Below are 18,268 nucleotides of genomic sequence, written 5' to 3' on the forward strand. Positions count from 1 at the left end.
TTTGCCACAGAGATTGCAATTTTCAATTCCTGGTCGGAGATACCTGGTATTCTCACCATCGTGTCATCTGTTAATGTCCACTGCCCATGGGGCATAATTACCCAACACTAAAACACACGGAAAAAAACAAAAAACAAACAAAAGAAGAAGAAGGAGGAGGAGGAGGAGGAGGATTCTACTTTCCAGACCAATTTCCAGGAATTGCTACTAAAGACAAATGTCAAACACTCTTCCACTTTAATCATTTTCAAAACTTTTAATGAATCTTCTCTTTTAAACAAATAATGCCATTAGCATGGATGCTATGCAAATGAAATGCAGGGCCCGCATTTTTTGGCTTCCTTGAAATTGTTTCAGAAACCTGATCACATCAAATATTTTCAGTTTATGCAAAACAGAACCTCTCAATACATTTTTTTTTGAAGAGTATGTAGTTTTTCATTTGCATGTTGGTCCCAAGTGGTAAATTTACACTTTGAATGTAGGATTAACAAATTTCCATGTCTGAACTGCATTTTGAAACTTAATCAGAAAGAAGTTACTTTCAGATGCCAAGAGCCTTAAGAATCTGAAATCGAATGACCTTAAAGGTACCCGGATGCCAGAGTTTAGCCCGCAGATGGCGTCTGGGAAACCCGCGTTCCCTTAGGAAGGCCATTGTGAGGGTTACCTATTTCATCCGGAGGTCCCTCAAAGGCGGATCTCGGGTCATCTTGTGGAGAACGCAGGGAGGAGAATACATTCTCTGCAGCTAAAAAACCATTCAGATCTGGGATCCGCAGGTCTGCCTCTGAAACCCCTTTTCGAACTGCTCTTTCTCTGTCTGGCGGGCAGGCCGGTCGGTGCCACCGTCTCACTGTCAGTGAGCGGAGCTAGGGCTTGGGAGAGTTATGCACGATCACACGCACTGTAGCATCAACTATTTTTTTCTTAATTGTCCTGAGATCCTAGAAAGGAAACAAGCGTCTGTGCTGACAGAGGAGCTCAGCGTGAACTCTCATTTTTCACATGGAGCTAATTAAAAACTGAAATTAGTTAAATATGGAAATGACACTTGCAAGCACTTTAGTAGAATTCTGGCAAAATCCCTCTGGAGTGCTGTGACATTACCTGCTGCTTCGAAACTCCCCAACTGAATTTCACAGTTAAAAGGCTGAGCAAAGGGAAAGTTATTATTGAGATTTCGGATTCAGAATGTGTCTGTAAAAGTCCAAATTAAATTTCACGGCTGGCCCTTGAGTGGCTGGCGGTGTATAAGGCCGGCCAATGGAGTGGGCCGCTAACAATGTCCCTGCAAGAGGACGCTCCAATTACCCCTCTTTAGGCACGGTGCTGTGGGTGGCCCAGTACGACAATCAGAAGGTTAACGGATGTATTTCTCTTGGAATCTGACTCAAGGCGCTTCACACACACACACACATGCACACGCACACGCACATTCCAATGCAGAAAAGAGGCTAGACTCATGCAAGGCTGTAGGATGGACCTGATTGTGAAAGCCAAGCAGGCTCCTTAGGGGTAACAAGACACTTTTTATGTATGAATTCTCCTCACGGGTTGGTCTGTCTAGCTATAAGTGTATACGCATATATGTACATCAGTGTGTTTTAAATGGGTACGTACATATATGTATGGGTGTGTTTACATCTATCTCCTTCTGCATCTGTCCATGCCTAATAGGCATTTCACAGTTTTCACTGGGAATGGCGATATGCCATCACAAAGAAAGGAACTCAGCGTCCGTCTTAGGGGCAAGTGAGAATAAACAGCCTTTCCAAATGGACCAGGGTGAAGAGGAACCTTCCAGAGAAGGTAGGAACAACACCGTCCAGGAGGCCACGTCCCCCTTAACAGGCAAGAGCAGTAGCATTTGCTCAAGGGCAAATTACGGTGTTTGTACATCTGCGTACAATTTAATTAAACCCACCGAAGACGTGTCTGCTGGCCCTGGATCTGTGGCGGAGTATTTGGGAAGTCCAGGCACTCTCCGAACAACTGGAGTGTTGTGAGTTTATTGTTTTTCTGACACCCCATCCATTTGCCCTTGAGGCACTCCCTCCCCCTGGATCCTGGCCACCACCGAGGCGGGCACCACGCGTCCCTGCCCGGGCAGGCCAGTGAGAGGCGCCTGGTGGTGCCAAAGCCAGCCCCGCTCCGTGAGTCGGCTGGCAGGGAGCCGTCAGCGGGCCGGGCTGCCAGGAAGAGATCTCTGGCAGCTCCCGCGCTCATCTTCCCATCACACTCGGGCTTTGCTAGTCCGAGGCCTGGAAATCATTGCGGCTTACCCAGCTGGATGGGAGGAATGCCGCAGCTGTACCATCGGGCTGGCTTATTTTTATTGAATTTTGAATATCCAATTTCAAAGCAATTCAAATGAATTTGCCCAAGGCCTCGGATCAGCGTGGTTGCTGACACTCTCGGCAGTAGGGTTTCAAAGTTCATATTTCTAAACAAAGGCAAGATTACAGAAGCTTTCCTTGTCAGGACCAGCGCCTCTAAAGCACCCTCTCTAAGAACTCTATTAGGTCCCATGCTGACAGCCATGGAAGCTGTTCGGCTAATCCAGGTCCCTCACGAGTCAGGCTGTGGTGGGCAAGCAAACTTTCTCTGTGGAAGGAAGAAAGAGAGGGGAGTGTGGTGGGGGGTGTCGAACAGGATGCAGGACACAGAGGCTGGCACGGGCAGGGCCGCTTACAGAGCGTAGGCTGGACAGATAAAATGTGCCCAAGTGTGGCCCGGAGCAGGCGGAGGGGGCAGGGGCCAAGGTCAAACTGTGCCCTCATGCCCCGCCCATCAAGATGGCAAATCAAAACAAAGAAACACCATCCATGCTCTAAGATGACTGAAGGGAGGCGGGAACCCTTCATCTCATGGAATCTCTCCTCCAGCTCCAAAAATCTGTCTTCCCTCACCCCCGCCTCCATCCTAATCCTGCTACACCCATGCGTGGAAGGCGCAGCCTTTAAATGCACAGAAGGAAATTTAACCCCCTGGTAGAAGACTGTAGGGTTGCAGAGAAAAACAGGCTTCCTGAGAAAAAGCCCCACGGGCATCTCAAGGCTGAGGGAGGCTGCACGTTCCAAGCACAACCTGCTCTCTTTCCTTTCAGTATGACTTGGGAGATATTTAGGGCTTGGCACGCACTGAAAACTGTTTTTAAGAAGCCTTGGGACCAGACCAATTCAGTAACTACTGGTGTTCACAATCTGTCAACTCCTCCCCTCAGGGGTTAAAAAAGAACCAAACAAACCCTGAGAGCAAAGAGCAAACTGGGACGTGAGGGGAGTGATACTACCGTGGGCTTCCCGGAGCAGGCGCCTGTCCGCTCTCCTCAGCAGTGCACCTCGGCTGCCAGCAGCCTGCCTGGCCGTGAGGAGGTACGTACTGAATATCTGTGGAACAGGGTTGTCGTCTTAGGTCACCTGGGGTGCAATGCTGGTTTTAGAGTCAGAAAGACTCCTAATACAGGCACCTGGGTGGCTCAGTGGGTTAAAGCCTCTGCCTTCAGCTCAGGTCATGATCTCAGGGTCCTGGGATGGAACCCCACATCGGGTTCTCTGCTCAGTGGGGAGCCTGTTTCCCCCTCTCTCTCTGCCTGCCTCTCTGCCTACGTGTGATCTCTCTTTCTCTCTGTCAAATAAATAAATAAAATCTTTAAAAAAAAAAAAAAGACTCCTAATGTGGCTACCATTTAATTGTCCCATAGCACTGGATAAATAACCTCTAGGCTTCTATTTTCCCAACTGTAAAATATCTTTAACAATAGTACCTGCTACGTAGGATTGTTTTAAAGAAGAGATGAGACATAATAATAAAAAAAAAAATTGAAAAAAAAATGAGATGAGAAGGGGCGCCTAGGTGGTTTAGTTGGTTAGGTGTCTGACTCCAGTTCAGGTCATGATCTCAGGGTCCTGGGATCTAAGCCCTGCATGGAACCCCCCTCTCAGGCTCCCAGCTCAGTGGGGAGTCTGCCCCTCCCCCTCCATCTGCTTTTGCCCTTTCCGGTCCCCCTGCTCGTGCTTTCTCTTTCCCTCTCTCTCTCTCTTTCACATAAATAAATAAAATCTTTTTTTTTAAAAATAGAGATGAGAAATTGAACAGAAAAGTCTGCTACCTTTTCAAAGGGGCAGATGTCAAGCCCTTCCTCTCTGTGTATGCGATTGGATAAGTCACAAATCCTCGTACCTAATAATGTACGTTCCCTTTGCATCCTTCCATGGAGTCTGCCTCTTAAACAGGAAAAAAAAATTTTTCAAATATGTAGGAGAACCTCTGTTTTTGAAAAATTGTGTAGTCCTTCAAAAGAGATTATTTTGTCTGCTCAACGCAGTATCTCTTGTGAACCTCAAGTGTACACTGTAAATGAAGGAGCCGTGATTGTCCTTTAAGGACTAGTTCTATAGACTCAGATACAGAGTAAAGACATGGAAACCAAAACGGAAAATAAATAGCACCAGGATAAAGCCAAAATCCCGAAGATTGAAGTAAAGAAAGGTTGCAGTAAAGAAAGGTTGAAGTAAAGAAAGGTTGTCAAGAACCCAATGGCTGGAGGGGGCTGGGGGAGCTGGGTAGATGCTTCTGGAAACCAGAGGTAAGAACAGATACCCACAGGTCACACCCCTTTAGTGTACAACCCAGCCAGTTTTTAAATCATTTGCTCCTTTGGGCAAACAGTGCTGCTGGTTAGTTATCCAGTAGATGTTTTTAATTACAAGCTGAAAAAGTCATTCTGTAGCCCTGAAACCAGTGCCCTCATGCCTAAGAAGTGCTTTTTAATATTTATACATCTAAAGAGGGTTTGCCCTTCCAGACATAGAAAATCATTAGGAAGCCTTCTCAGGAGGATATAACTTTGGTCAAGGTCATGCACAAATCTAAACTTCAGATTTCCGCCAACGCTTACCAGTAGGTGCCACTTTTGTGCCACAAACCATTTTGAGTCTGCTTTCGACTTTATTTCTAGGTTATCAATTTTTAAATAGAGGAAAGGAACAAAAATATGCTTGTGAGACAATTCTGAGCATATAGAAGTTGAAGAAACTTTTCTGTTTTTCCTCGTTACTTGGCATATCTATTTAATAGAGCTTTTTTGATTTTACTTTTTTCTTCCAGAACAGCAGATGAATGGGCGAACCAAGGAAACTGCACTCAAAGAAATGTCTTGTAACGGTTCTAACTTTGGTTTGGCATGTCACCTCTGTAACGATATCAGGGAGAGGAAATATTCCGTCAAAGCTGTGAGCATGGAAGGAAACAGCCTGGATGGTGTCCAAAGACATACAGTATCTTAGCAACTTCTGAAGTTCAGAAAAGCCAACATTTCAGTCCGGGAAGCCGGCTGGTAGAAGCTCCAACCTCCCCAACCACCAATCACTGAAAGACACGCCTTAAGGTGGCAGTGGCCATCATTTTCGGGACCTGCTCCCCAAGCTGCCAAAATCGAGGGGCTGGCAGAGGGCAGGCAAGCCTCTCTTGTCAAGAAAACAAAAGGCTGCCAAAAACATGTGAAACCTGCGATAACCAAGGTAGGGTCAAACACACTATGATTGAAAAATGCCTGGCAGGTGCATAATGCCCTCCTCCCCAGTATCCCCAACTCCGCAAAAGCGTAGAACTGATGTCCATAGGAAGAAAACCCTCTATTCTAAGAACTTCCCTCTAAGAATGGGGTCTGTGCCTTTGTCTCCTGAAGGGAGGGCTTTTTGAGAATCCTTCTTTCTCACTTACCTCTGGAGAATAAGAGACTCCAAACAACCACCCATTAAAGATGTCTTGGGCCTCACCTTATAACCCCTAACCCTGTCTTTTGTAGCTAAGTAGTAAGTGTGTATTTGTGTGTGGCAAGGTCTAAATCAACTTATGCTACCTCTATCCTCAACATAATCCCCCCAAATCTGATACTGAATGTTAATCCTAACAATCTAATCCCCGACCACTGTCAACCCAGCCCAGTGTGGATCCTAGCCCTCAGATGACCCAGTATGTAATGGTTGCAAGAGCAGAAATCTCTGCCCCTTTCTAAATAAAGCCCAGCTTAGATCACATGTACTGAAACCATTCCTTACTCTTAGGCAATTAGATCACCAGGTAGGTGAAACATGTCTTTGCCAATGAAGAGAAGTGGGTGCTTGATAAGCCTTTTCTTTCCCCGCACACATATTGTCCTTAAAACATTTTAGTGATAAAATGGGAACGTTTGTAAAGTCTAATTCTACTGTTTCCTAACTTTTCCATGACCTGTGTGAAAATAACTTAGAAAGTACATTCTTTGTCATAGAGCCTCCAGCACCAACCCAATCCAGTGGACATGACTGATGGAACACATGGGACTGATTAGGCTACATTCTGAATTATAGACACAGGAAAACTTCTCGTAGCTCCCACACTTCCTGAGGATGGCCGCAAGGGACCCTGTCCAGGACAGAGCACAATTCTTACCAATTTAATGGAGTCACGCCTGGTGTCTCCAACCTCTTCCCACCAGATTCAGTCAGTGACCAAACCTGGACATCCAACCTCCAAAACGTCTCTTTTATAATTGCTCTCTTCTTGGGCTGCCCTGCTTCTGCCCTTGTTCTGTCCCCATTCTCTGCTTCCTGGGCTTTGAAACAGTCTCCTCAGTTCTCCCTGCCTCTGGTCTTGAGCCATTCCCTTCAGGCTGTGCAGGGCTGCCAGACTGCCCTGGGCTCCCCTGACTCAGAATTCTCAGCACGTTGTACATCACTTCGGAATCAAATCCAAACACACATTTGTATGGCATGAAAGGCTCTTTGTCATCTGTCTCTTCTTTCTAGTTCCATCTCCATTAATATGTATTAATGTATACATTGATTCCTGTATATTTTTGTTTCAGTGTTAATGATGTGTGGTTCCCTACACATCATACTTTCCTGGGCTTTAATCACTATGTTCTTTATTCATGAAATGTACTTCTCCCTGCTTGTCCTTTCACCAAACTCCTAGGTACCCTTCCTGGTAGAAGTTAAATGACACCTCCTCTCTGAAGTATGCCCTGATTGCTTCAGATAAAGTCCTCCTTTTCCTTTCCCCACTCACTTCAAACAGAGCACAGTATGGTCTCCTTAGTGTTGTGTATAAGTGATCGTCTGTGCCTGTTTTTCCTATTTGTGTATGAAGATCTTCTGGAGGGCAGGGACCTTGGTTACTCCACTCTGCTTTGCTGTGTTCTTGGCACTTCGAGAGAAGGAAGGATTCAGGAAACATTCGCTGCTCAGATGGGTCAAGGACGGAGTCAGTTCTCAGGAGGTACCCTAGGATCCACTCAGGCTTGAGAATGAGGTTTAAAATTAAAATACTGAGATGGGGGTTCTCTCACATTAAAAGTCCTCAGCGGCCAGACTAGCTCTATGTTCACAACTCAGCCTCTTCCTCCTCTCTTCTCTGCACTGTCCAATTCCTATCTGGGATTTCTGGGGCAAGGATCCAAATGAAACTGCCCCCCTCCTCCAAGGGTGAGAAAGCCCCCTATCTGCCGTTACTCCAGCGATCAGAGACCTGCAGTTGTCATCAATGAAGGAGACCCAGGAACACAGGGCAATCTGATCCTTTTCTTTTCCAGGCTCTGTTTTCTTGGAAACACTTATTTCTTTATGAAAAAAAGAAAGAGGAAAAGAAGCTCACAAGACCATGTTAAAGCAAATGCTTAGAAAATATTTTTGAAACATTTGGAAGTAATTTCTATTCACAAATTATCTCCATTCACGAAATGAAAAGGCAAATTATGTGAGCTGGATAAATTGAGAAAGAGAAGAAATCAGACTTAATGCTAGGAGCAGAAGAGGAATAGGAAGAGAGAAAAAGAGAGAAAGACTAGTAATTCTTGCATTTCTATAGTAAGTAGAATTTTAAAGGCACTGAACATGTATTACTTCCTGTGAATGTTACAACCAATTCCAAGATGCTGGTAGGCAGTTAATTTTTCCAGAAGGCAAAAGAGAAAGTTGAAGCTAAATAAAGATAAGTCTTCCATCACCCATCAGGGCGAGAGCTGGGACTAGCAAGTGAGAGGTATGGAGGAAGAGGGACAGACGAGAAAGATCACAATGGAAAGATGGAGAAGGAGTAAAGAAAGCCAGTATGTCCAGAGGAAAGTGACAGGAGGCGCCCAAACATTCACCCGGCATCAACAGCGCATGGCAAGAATGGCACGAAGAGCACTGAAGCCATCCTCTGCTTTGGGTTCTTGAGATACGAAGCTTCCTACTCAGATACCCATAATGGAAAAAAAATAATTACGGAGCCAATGGAGCCTCTTGGTTCTTAGGAAGGTGAACCCATGGATGGTTCAGAGGCTCCAACCCTGGGCTGAGTGCTTCTGCCCATGCTGATGGTCATCCCGCTTTCCTTGTGATCACATGTTTCTCTAATTAATAAAAATGAAACAGCTACACATTATTCAAAAGTAGTTTGCTGATCACATGCGGTAAGAGACCCACCAGCCACAGGCGGAGAGGGAAAGGTTCAGGATACAAACAATGCCAGGTCAACGGAAGAGAACTTGGGTAGAACTCATATTACTCCTCACAGGCCCACCATAAGCTGCCCAAAGCAAACGGGTTGGCTAATCTAAAAATGACGCTCCTTTTCCTGTGACAGGCCAGCACTACAATTATCCTCGTATTTCGTCCTACTGATAATCCTGCAGGAATGGGCATTATTATCCTTGCTTTAGAACGATTATCTGAAGCTGAGGCTGTTTAAATAACATCCAGGGCGCCTGGGTGGCTCAGTGGGTTAAGCTACTGCCTTTGGCTCAGGTCATGATCTCAGGGTCCTGGGATCGAGTCCCGCATGGGGCTCTTTACTCAGCAGGGGGCCTGCTTCCCTTCCTCTCTCTCTGCCTACTTGTGATCTCTCTCTGTCAAAAAAATAAATAAAATCTTTTTAAAAAAATTAAAAAAAAAAAACCATCCAAATTTGAATCCAGGCCTGGGCAGATCCTAGTTCACGTTCTTTCCACCTTAGTCCCCTGCTTCTAAAACTGATCATGAATTATCTCTACTTCTTTTCCTTTAGAGGCGCCTCTAGCTGGGTCAGGACAAAGTGAGTGAAGAAATCCTGAGAGCAGGAGAAGCCCCTGCTAAATGCTTAAGGCAGGTGTAAGGAGCATAAGCAGGGTGCCTGCTAAAAGGAGCCCCAGGCAATGGGGGTCCCATCCTGGGCCGGCTCAGCCTGGTGACCCTATGAGGTGTGCTCTAATTCCTTTTTTTTTTTTTTTTTTTTTAATTTCCAGCATAACAGTATTCATTATTTTTGCACCACACCCCGTGCTCCATGCAATCCATGCCCTCTATAATACCCACCACCTGGTACCCCAACCTCCCACCCCCCGTCCCTTCAAAACCCTCAGATTGTTTTTCAGAGTCCATAGTCTCTCATGGTTCACCTCCCCTTCCAATTTCCCCCTTTTAACAATTACTGAGCATGTACTTTATACCAACCGCTACATCAAAAGCCTTGTATGCAACATCTGATTTCATCTTTGCAGCTCCTCTTGGAGGTGAATGCTTTTATTATTACTATATCACAGATAACAAAACTATCTCAGAGAGGTTAAGTAACTGGCACAAAGTCGTATGGGGTGGGAACTGGAAGAGTGGGGACTCCTGCCCTATTCTCTCTGGTTCCAGCACATTGGCTGTTAGCCACTAAACACACGGCTTTCTTCATCTCCCATTGAGAAGACACTCAGGGAAAGCTCTCAAGTTCAAGAGGACGTGAACACGGTTTCGCAGTGTCAGCTCCCCAGGATCTAGGTTAACCTGGGAACTGGAATTCAGGAGGTCTGACTTGGAAGACACTCCTGCCCATCATTGATTGGATTTCTTTAAGCAACTTATTTGATTTGCACCCCAGTTTCTGCATCCGAAAAGTGGGAATAAAACGAAAATAATGTATGTTTTTTTGAAATATTGCAAACTCCCTATAGAGCTGCTGCTAGATTTGGGAGGAAAAGTACATACTGAGGTTAATAAGTCAGAAAAATTGGGGTGCCTGCGTGGCTCAGTGGGTTAAGCCTCTGCCTTCGGCTCAGGTCATGATCTCAGGATCCTGGGATCGAGCCCCGCATCGGGCTTTCTGCTCCGCAGGGAGCCTGCTTCCTCCTCTCTCTATGCCTGCCTCTCTGCTACTTGTGATCTCTCTCTCTCTCTGTCAAATAAAAAAATAAAATATTAAAAGAAAATAAGTCAGAAAAACGAATGGATTGATAGAAATTTAGAGGCATGAGTTACCTTGAGGATGACCCATTCCCCAGAACTCATGGACTTTACTTGTGAAATGGAGATAAAAACTGTATGGCTCCACAGGTTTGTTGTGAGGATGAAATAAGATGATGTAGGCAAAGTCCAGTGACCTGCACGTGGTAAGTGCTGCATCAATGCTCTATTTTGGTGGGGAAACCGAGGCCATAGAAAAGTAAATGCTTGTCCATGCTTACACTGTGAGTTATTGGTAGAGGAAGGAACACAGGCCTCTTGGCTCATGCAACCTTGGACACATTCCTTACAATTTCTAAGGCTTAGTTTTACCATCTGTTAAGTGGGGACAATCTTTCTTGCCTTTACTGATAAGGACGTGGAGGGGAATTAAACGAGCTATTCAAGTAAAACCCCCAACGTGAAGCATCTTTGGCGCTCACTAAATGTTAGCTGCTATCGCTTTCCCCTCCAGTTGGATTTGAAAGAGATCTTCAGGAATTAGAATGAAAAGAATCTTTTTCTCCGGGGGTTGTTTGCTGAGTCAGAGAATGAGTGGGGAACACGCATCCCAGAGGAGAAGCAAGTGTGCAGTGGACAAAGCCCAGCCTAAGGGAAGCCACCCTCTCCCCGCGGAAGTCATAGGAATCTCATCCCCCAAACCAAACTGACTTCTCCTTGAGCCCCAGCACCTGGAATAAACACCTCAGTCCTCTACCTGGGATTCTTTCCCTTTCTGGTTCTTCTAGAAGCTTCTGTCAGCTCAAGTCAGAAGCACGGCATTCTAGCGTTCTGCAGCAGTGCAAATGTCACCATATCTGGAGACTGACTGCCTGGGTACCAGTCACACCATTGTCACTGACTAGCTGTTGCCCTGGACAAGTCCTTTCCCTGAGCCTCCATCTGTGATTATAAAGTGTGGACAATGATGCCCGTCGACCACACAAAGTCATGAGGTGCCACACAAACGTAAAGGATTGCTTTCTTTTCACTATCATTTCCCACACCTTCTGCCTCCAGTCTGGAGGCAATGAGAAACCAGTGTGATTGCCTTTAAAGAGCCAAATTTCCCTCCAAGACCCCAGTACTTTATTTAAGAGGGAGCAGCCTTCTTTTCCATGTGTGGTCCTGTTAAGAGGAGGATGTTAGCAAAGCACTGGACAACTGTAAGTGGCTACTAAGGCTGTTTCATGGTGAGAGGGATCTGTTACCGGGCTGTTTAGCCAAAGCAATGACTATAAAGCAGGGGGAGGTTGCACCAGACTGTACAGATCAATGCCAGGTGCCCAATGGCTGAGAAGGGCCAGAAGGATGGTGTAAAAGCTGCGCTTCTGCCTCCTGACCTGCTTGGCTATGGACAGCTCCATTTCCTCTTCATCTCTCAGAGCCCCCTTTGTGTCAGAGCAGAACTACTGACACCCATGAGACTGGGCAAGACCCCAGTCCCCGGGCCCCTGCTTTTGCCTCAGAGGGGTCATATTTGGGTTTCTGTATGTCATTTACCTTCAGTTTGGGACTTGTTCCTCTAAGGGTGATTTCGTCTTTTAAGTGAACTTTTGAGGAAGGATGAAGTACTTTGTGCAGATGGTTCTGCATTTGAATAAGAGGAAACCATCACACCCAGTGCAGAATGAAGTGCTTGGTGTTTCTAAGGCAGCAAAGAAGGCTTCTGAGAAACAACAGCAACAACAAACCAAAAAACAAACAAACAAAAACAAAAACCCCAAAAATAAAAAACAAAAAATACCGCCCCTTTTTTTTAAGCTTTAGAGGTAATCAACTAGTCTATCCTTATTTGGCACTGATGAGCAGGAAACATGTAATACAAGAGATGTAAATGGCTGTGGTAAAGTAAGTGTAGTTGGTGGTTAAACGTGAGGAGATAGAAATAATGCTAGCATTCACCTCCTGCGATGGTGGCATGATTAAATGAGAAAATCCCTATATGGGCTGCTTAGCATATAGTAAATACTCAAAAATACCACCTGTCATTACCATGAAGATACCGTGAAGGAACCTGAGAAATCTAGGGTTATATAGGTTGAATCATCTCCCCACAACAAAAGTTGTTGAAGTCCTCCATGCCAGTATCTGTGAATGGGGTCTTATGCAGAAACAGCTTTCTTTGTCAACGATGAGCTCATTAGGGTGGGCCCTAATCCAATACCTGACTTGTGTCCTTAAGAAAAAGGAAAATTTGGGCACAGAGACATATATGCACACAGAAACCGTGCCATGTGAGGACTGCAGTTTTGCTCCCATAGCCGAGGAGTTGCTGGAAGCTGGGAGAGAACTGGGACAACCAGGCTCAGACCCGTAAGGCTCCGCCGACTCTTCCTCACTTCTAGGCTCCAGAGGATGAGATAAGAAATAAACTTTTGTCACAAACCCTTCATTTAGTGGTACTTTGTTATGGCAGTTGTAGCAAACGAAGACACTCTCTTTCGGGGTGCCACAATGGACAAGTATGTAAAAGAGATATCTTAGAAGTAGCTGTTGGGTCTATTTTCAGCAGAGTGGAAGCCTGAGTGTAAAAATCACTATAAAAGGACACTGTTGGATTCTGGATTTGTCAGACAATTCCAACCTTCTTTTCTTCTCTCTTGATTCCAAGGAGTCTAGAGAGGGTTCCCTGGATTCCTTTGACGCAAGGGACAGCCATGTGACATGATTCTAATAAGACACAAGTAAAATCCTCTTAGGGTGTGTGTGTGGGGGAGGGGTAATTTAGGGTTTTCTAGATAAAAGGGGCAGATATCTTGAATCTTTCTCCCCTCTTTCACACCCCCCCCCCCCACCCCGGGCCTTGAAGATGGATATGAGGCCTGGAGCTGCAACAGCCATCTTGTTATAATGAGGAAGCAAAACCAAGGGAAAAGAAACGTAAAACGCTGGCAGGGGCAAAGCAGAGAAATAGGAAAAGTTCATGTATTGGGAGGCAACACTGAGCAGGCATATATGGTGTCAGTTTCTGCCAGCATCGGATATCTAGCTAGCTACGTGAGGAAAATAGAGCTTTGTCGTTCTGCAAGTCACTAAGGATACTTATAGTTGTCAGTTTATGATAACTTGTGGCTGAATGTCTCCCCTAACTGAACCACTATCTTGACTGGCCGTCCTGAGTAGGACTTTGGGCTCTCCTTCTGAATTTCAGTGTAATTTTAAAAATTATTATTATTTTTAATTTTATTTATTTATTTGAGAGAGAGAGTGAGAGAGAGCATGAGAAGGGAGAAGATCAGAGGGAGCAGCAGACTCCCTGTGAAGCAGGGAGCCTGATGCAGGAGTGGGATCATGACCAGAGCTGAAGGCAGTCGCTTAAGCAACTGAGCCACCCAGGCGCCCATGACTTTCAGTTTTAAAGTGCATTTCATGTGTTTCTTACTTCTTTCTGCCTGCCCCATCTTCCCACAAGCCCCGACACAGGGAACTGGTTAGGGAATGTGTCATCTTTCCGCTGCCAGGACAAGCTACGTTTCAGCGGACCGGTGTGTACATGACCAGAGGGACTCTATTCACTCTCCTCTTGGGAGCATTGTCATTAAGAGTAGTTGCAAGGATTCCTGGGGGTTGGAGATACATGAAATCAAAGTCACCAGGCACATGATTATAAGTTGATGGCAGTAAATATACAGGTAAACACACAGACTTGGAGGTTAAATAGACACGTGTTTAAATTGCAAATCTCGACTACTGACCAGTGTGTGATTGTGGGCAAGTTACTCAACCTCTCTGAATCTTGTTTCTTAATTTTAAATAGAAAAGTTAAGTCATTGGGAAGATTAGATCAGACCTTGAATGTGAAGTTCCTACACATAGTAGGTCTTGAAGAAATGGCTGACGTCTTTGTCCTTTGGAAAGATCTAGATTCATGGGTACTTGTCATTATACCTCCTCAGGTGAACCCTCTTCTCAGAGTACAAATTTGACCAGTTCAGTCAAATAACTCCTCGGAACTTAGCACCACAGCTTGCCTCTGTGAAGGGGATTAAGGACTCTGAGCATGAAAAAATAGCACCAGAGAGACTAAGCAACAGAACCAAAGCTGACCCACAGGGGGGCGATAAATAGGTCTGAGATCTCATTTTAATTTTGATAGTAGAGGGAGAAAAAAGTACATCTAAAGACATTATATATATATAAGTCAAGGAGAGGAAGATTTCTCAACCTTCACACTGTTGACATCTTGGGTTGATGACTGTTTGTTGTGGGGGAGTGTGCTATACATTTAGCAGCATGTGAATAGCTAATTTGGCCCCTACTCCCTACCTTCCAGTGGTGCCTGTATCGTCTCCCCATCGTGACAACCCAAAATGTCTCTAGACATTGTCAAATGTTCCTAGGGGTGGAATGGGGGGTGTGCTGAGCCAGCGCAAAGGGCAATAGAGGGCTGACGTACAAAAGGGTCTCTCTGGGGGAATGTTACTGGTGTCGATAAGCAAGTGGTCCCCCGTGCACTGTAAGCCTGCATAATGTAAAAAATAGCACAAGAAGAAAGGAAAGAATTTTGCACATTCCTGAGCTCTGACCACCTCATTAATGAGCAAAGGTCCAGGAGACTGGTTATTACTCCATCGAGACTGCAGAACAAGGAGTGATAATATTTGGACTATTTCATCAATCTGTGCCAAGGACCTCTTCAAATCAAGTCAGCTTAATGGGTAAAATATTTGATATTCTGTAAAAAGACCTAGCGGGTTCCAATCCATCCTTTTCACACAAAGCGCTATTACAGCAAAAAAATCACAGGGAGAACAGTTATGTAAAGGAAGTGGAGATGGAGAAGGAGCCTCATCCCTGTTTTCTAGCCACACCCCCGACTTGAATACAGAAGGGCATCCCTCCTGTTACACGGGCAGCATTTGCAAAGCCCTCCACTTGTCTCACACACCCAGACTAGAAAAGATCTGTTAATTGGTGTAGCTGCAGAATAGGAACATTTGCATTTTACTTTCATTCTCCACTACTCCCAGGGATTTTTAGAGGGTTCTTCCCCATGAACATTCCTCCTCAACCTTCATCATCTACTTATAAAGACCCAATCTTAGAGACAGTTGCTACTCGTTTCTACTTCTCTCAGGACCTTTTTGGGAGCCCTTGGTCTTGAGATTATAAAACACTGTTGTAAAAGATTCTGTTGTATGTACCACGAAGCACTGAAGAGGGCAAAACTGGGAAGAAAGGCTGTTCTGCATGAAAATATTCATACACATTATTTCATTATACACTTGAGAAATGACAAGTCGGTTTGCAAGAATAGTGTAAGATGTTCTCTTACAATTTTACCCATGGTTAAGAGCCTGTTCACTGGGTTCCAAACTCCACTTTAAACTTCTCCTGGATGTCTTACAACTCTCAACCGATCTTCGAGTCCTAAAAGCAGGTGCGTTTCTATTCTAAAGAGGCTTTCAGGGTGTCGCCAGCTACAGGAATGCTATTAGACAATAATGCCGTATTATCACGTGATTATTCTAACTGGCTGAGAAGCCGACTAAATTTAAGTGCCATTTAAGTAACTCTCCACATTTATGATTGCTGGGGCTTGCTGGGGATGCCCCCCACAACTAATTACCACGCAAGCATGTTATCCGATCTCCCATCTCCCTTCCTGGGGAGGGTGCAGGAGGGCTCCAAAGGCGTCAGGGGTGGACTTAGGAGAGCATCGTGATATTGCCTCTCATGGAGTGGAAAAGGCAGAGATCTGACATCTGTCTTAACCTGACCAAGCACAGAAAATGTTGCTGATTTAGGAGTCCCTAGAGATCAGCACCATGGCTTGGGGTCAAAAACTGGACAGGAATGGGATGTCCAGTCTGGCAGCTGAGGCTTACCTCTTGCTCTCCTACAGCAGAAGGGTAACCAGAAGAAGTGAGATGTAGGAAAAGGAGAAAAAGAAATCACAAAGACATAATTACTGCTAAACTGAAGCTCATCTACATGGTCAATCCAGATAATGCCTTTGGGCCAAAATTCTCTTGGTTGGTTTGGAAGCTTAAATTCCCCAGCTGGGCACACTGTTTGAGGCTGTACTCTGGGCACCTGGCGTCTGAGAGAGTGTTTCATGCACTTCAGTCAAATGTTAAAGCATAAAAAATAAATGGAGACTTCGGCGTGGCGCAGAGGGAGGGCAGAGGGGAGGAGGGCGCAGGCGCATTCCCTGATGTCTGGCCCTCTCCGCCTGGATCCATAAACCCACAGCCAACCTCATCCATCTGACCCTTCAGCCTGGGTACAGTGAGGCAACCTCATTTGCAGAGACACGGGCAGCTGCATTAGAGTTGAAACCTGCTCATACGGTGAATATGCACCAGATTTATCATAATTTCAAACCTGCCTCTAACCAGCTGATCAAAAGGCAACCTTCTTCTTTGAAGATTTTCATTTGTAAGCTTCGCTGCCCCAAATCAAAAAGGGCAATGGTACAGACTCCCAGGACCACATTCTGCATTTGTCAGGCAAGTGCCTTCAAGTCCTGGAGCGTGCTTGTCTCTTTATAAGGGGGTATGCTGAGTTTCAGTGTATAACCCGATGCCTCTTTTGGTTCATGAAATTTGCACTATGTACGAGCACGGTTACGGAGGCATTTTGCTAGCCTTTTAGAGTTCAGTTTTAACCCAATTCTGCTCTCCTTTTTCTCCACAGACTTTCATACAAAATCCAGAATGAATGCCTCAGAAGGGGTCTTGATGGGTTTTATTGGATCAAAGGGCCCTCTCATAATAAAGAAACCGCACAGAGATTTACTGAGTGCATTAAAAAAAGAATGGCTTCTTGCCAGGGCTGGTAGAATTACACACCAATAAAAAAAATGTTTGGGCCAACCGTGCTTTTAGAGAAGTGTATAGTGATTTAAAGATGGTGGGCTAATTTTTAATTTTTCGGTTCACCATTCTTGACACCACTTCTCGATAGATCTGGGTTAGAAACCTCAAGGACATATCAGGTACTTCTGTTTTCTTCATCTCCACAGTCAACACAACACAAATCATATCACAAATCTGCCTTTTCTTCTCTGGAAGGAGTCTCTCAGAGATTCACTCTGTTTCTCTGTTTCCATGGCTCCCCTTCTAATCTAGGCCCTCACCCATTCACAGACTCACTGATGACGGTGAGTCTTTAGATAAGTCTCCCTGTCTTCTGTTCCATTTCCCAGTCTATCCTGAATCTTCAGTCAATTAGCAAATAAATATTTACGGAGCATCTACTAGGTAACTGACATGATAGCATGGCATAGTTTTTATTATGTTCTTGCTTATGAACTTTAGGTACATCCCTATAGCCAAACTAATCAAGTTCAATCTTCTGCCAGAATTCCAGGCCATCCATCATCTGGTCCTGGTCTACCTTCCCTCCTATTTTCCACCATTCCTCACTAAGCAGCCTTCACCTCACTGGCTGAACCCCTCAACTCCCCTGCACCATGCCCTGTTAATTCTAGCCTTTCCCCTACCCTGTTGTCTACAGTGCTTCTCAGCCCATTCCCATGGCCATTTCTCTCCATCCTTCCAAGGCTGGGTAGGCTGCGAGCTGCACCCACCCAGCCATCCTCGCCTCTGCCAGTCCCTGGGAATTTCCCCCTTCTCTGAACTTTAATGGCCTAATTTCTCAATTGAAACCTTAGCATTGTGATTTTTTATTTTCTTTTGAGTGAATGCACAGGCAGCACGAGTATCAATAGATAGCAATATCTGCATTAAATGTCACACAGGAAGACTACGATAAAAGTACCACCATCATGATAATTATTATCAATCATTTATTACAGTTGAGAAAAAGGAGGTTCGTGGCATTAACTTGACTTTCCCTAAAGCACGCAGTTACTAAGGGTTCAGATGGGAACCTAGCCAAACTAAATTCAGGGTTTCTCCAATGCCCAGTTGACCCTTAAAGTAAGGGAAATTAGGTTTCCCGATCCAGGCAAACAATGACACTGGAATTATGAAATTTCAATGAGTCATCATGTGGGTCAAGAATGAACAGAGGCTGGGAATTCTGTGTTGACAGAATGTGCAAAAGAAAACCCATTTCGGTTTGAAATCAACTGCCCTCAT

The 18,268-nt window shown here is 45.1% G+C and overlaps 1 protein-coding gene and 1 long non-coding RNA gene across 22 annotated transcripts in view; one reads left to right on the forward strand and one right to left on the reverse strand.

The window, feature by feature from the left end:
* Window positions 1–18,268, reverse strand: part of TENM2 (teneurin transmembrane protein 2) — a 1,222,850-nt gene that overhangs the window by 237,515 nt on the left and 967,067 nt on the right. The window lies entirely within an intron of this gene.
* LOC116586736 lies at window positions 3,287–8,380 on the forward strand. Its single transcript, XR_004284127.1, has 3 exons — window positions 3,287–3,377; window positions 5,113–5,525; window positions 8,001–8,380. It is a non-coding gene; the product is annotated as an uncharacterized LOC116586736 (long non-coding RNA).

The sequence above is a fragment of the Mustela erminea genome, chromosome 3 (genome assembly GCF_009829155.1).
Source record: "Mustela erminea isolate mMusErm1 chromosome 3, mMusErm1.Pri, whole genome shotgun sequence".
Classification (NCBI taxonomy): domain Eukaryota; kingdom Metazoa; phylum Chordata; class Mammalia; order Carnivora; family Mustelidae; genus Mustela; species Mustela erminea.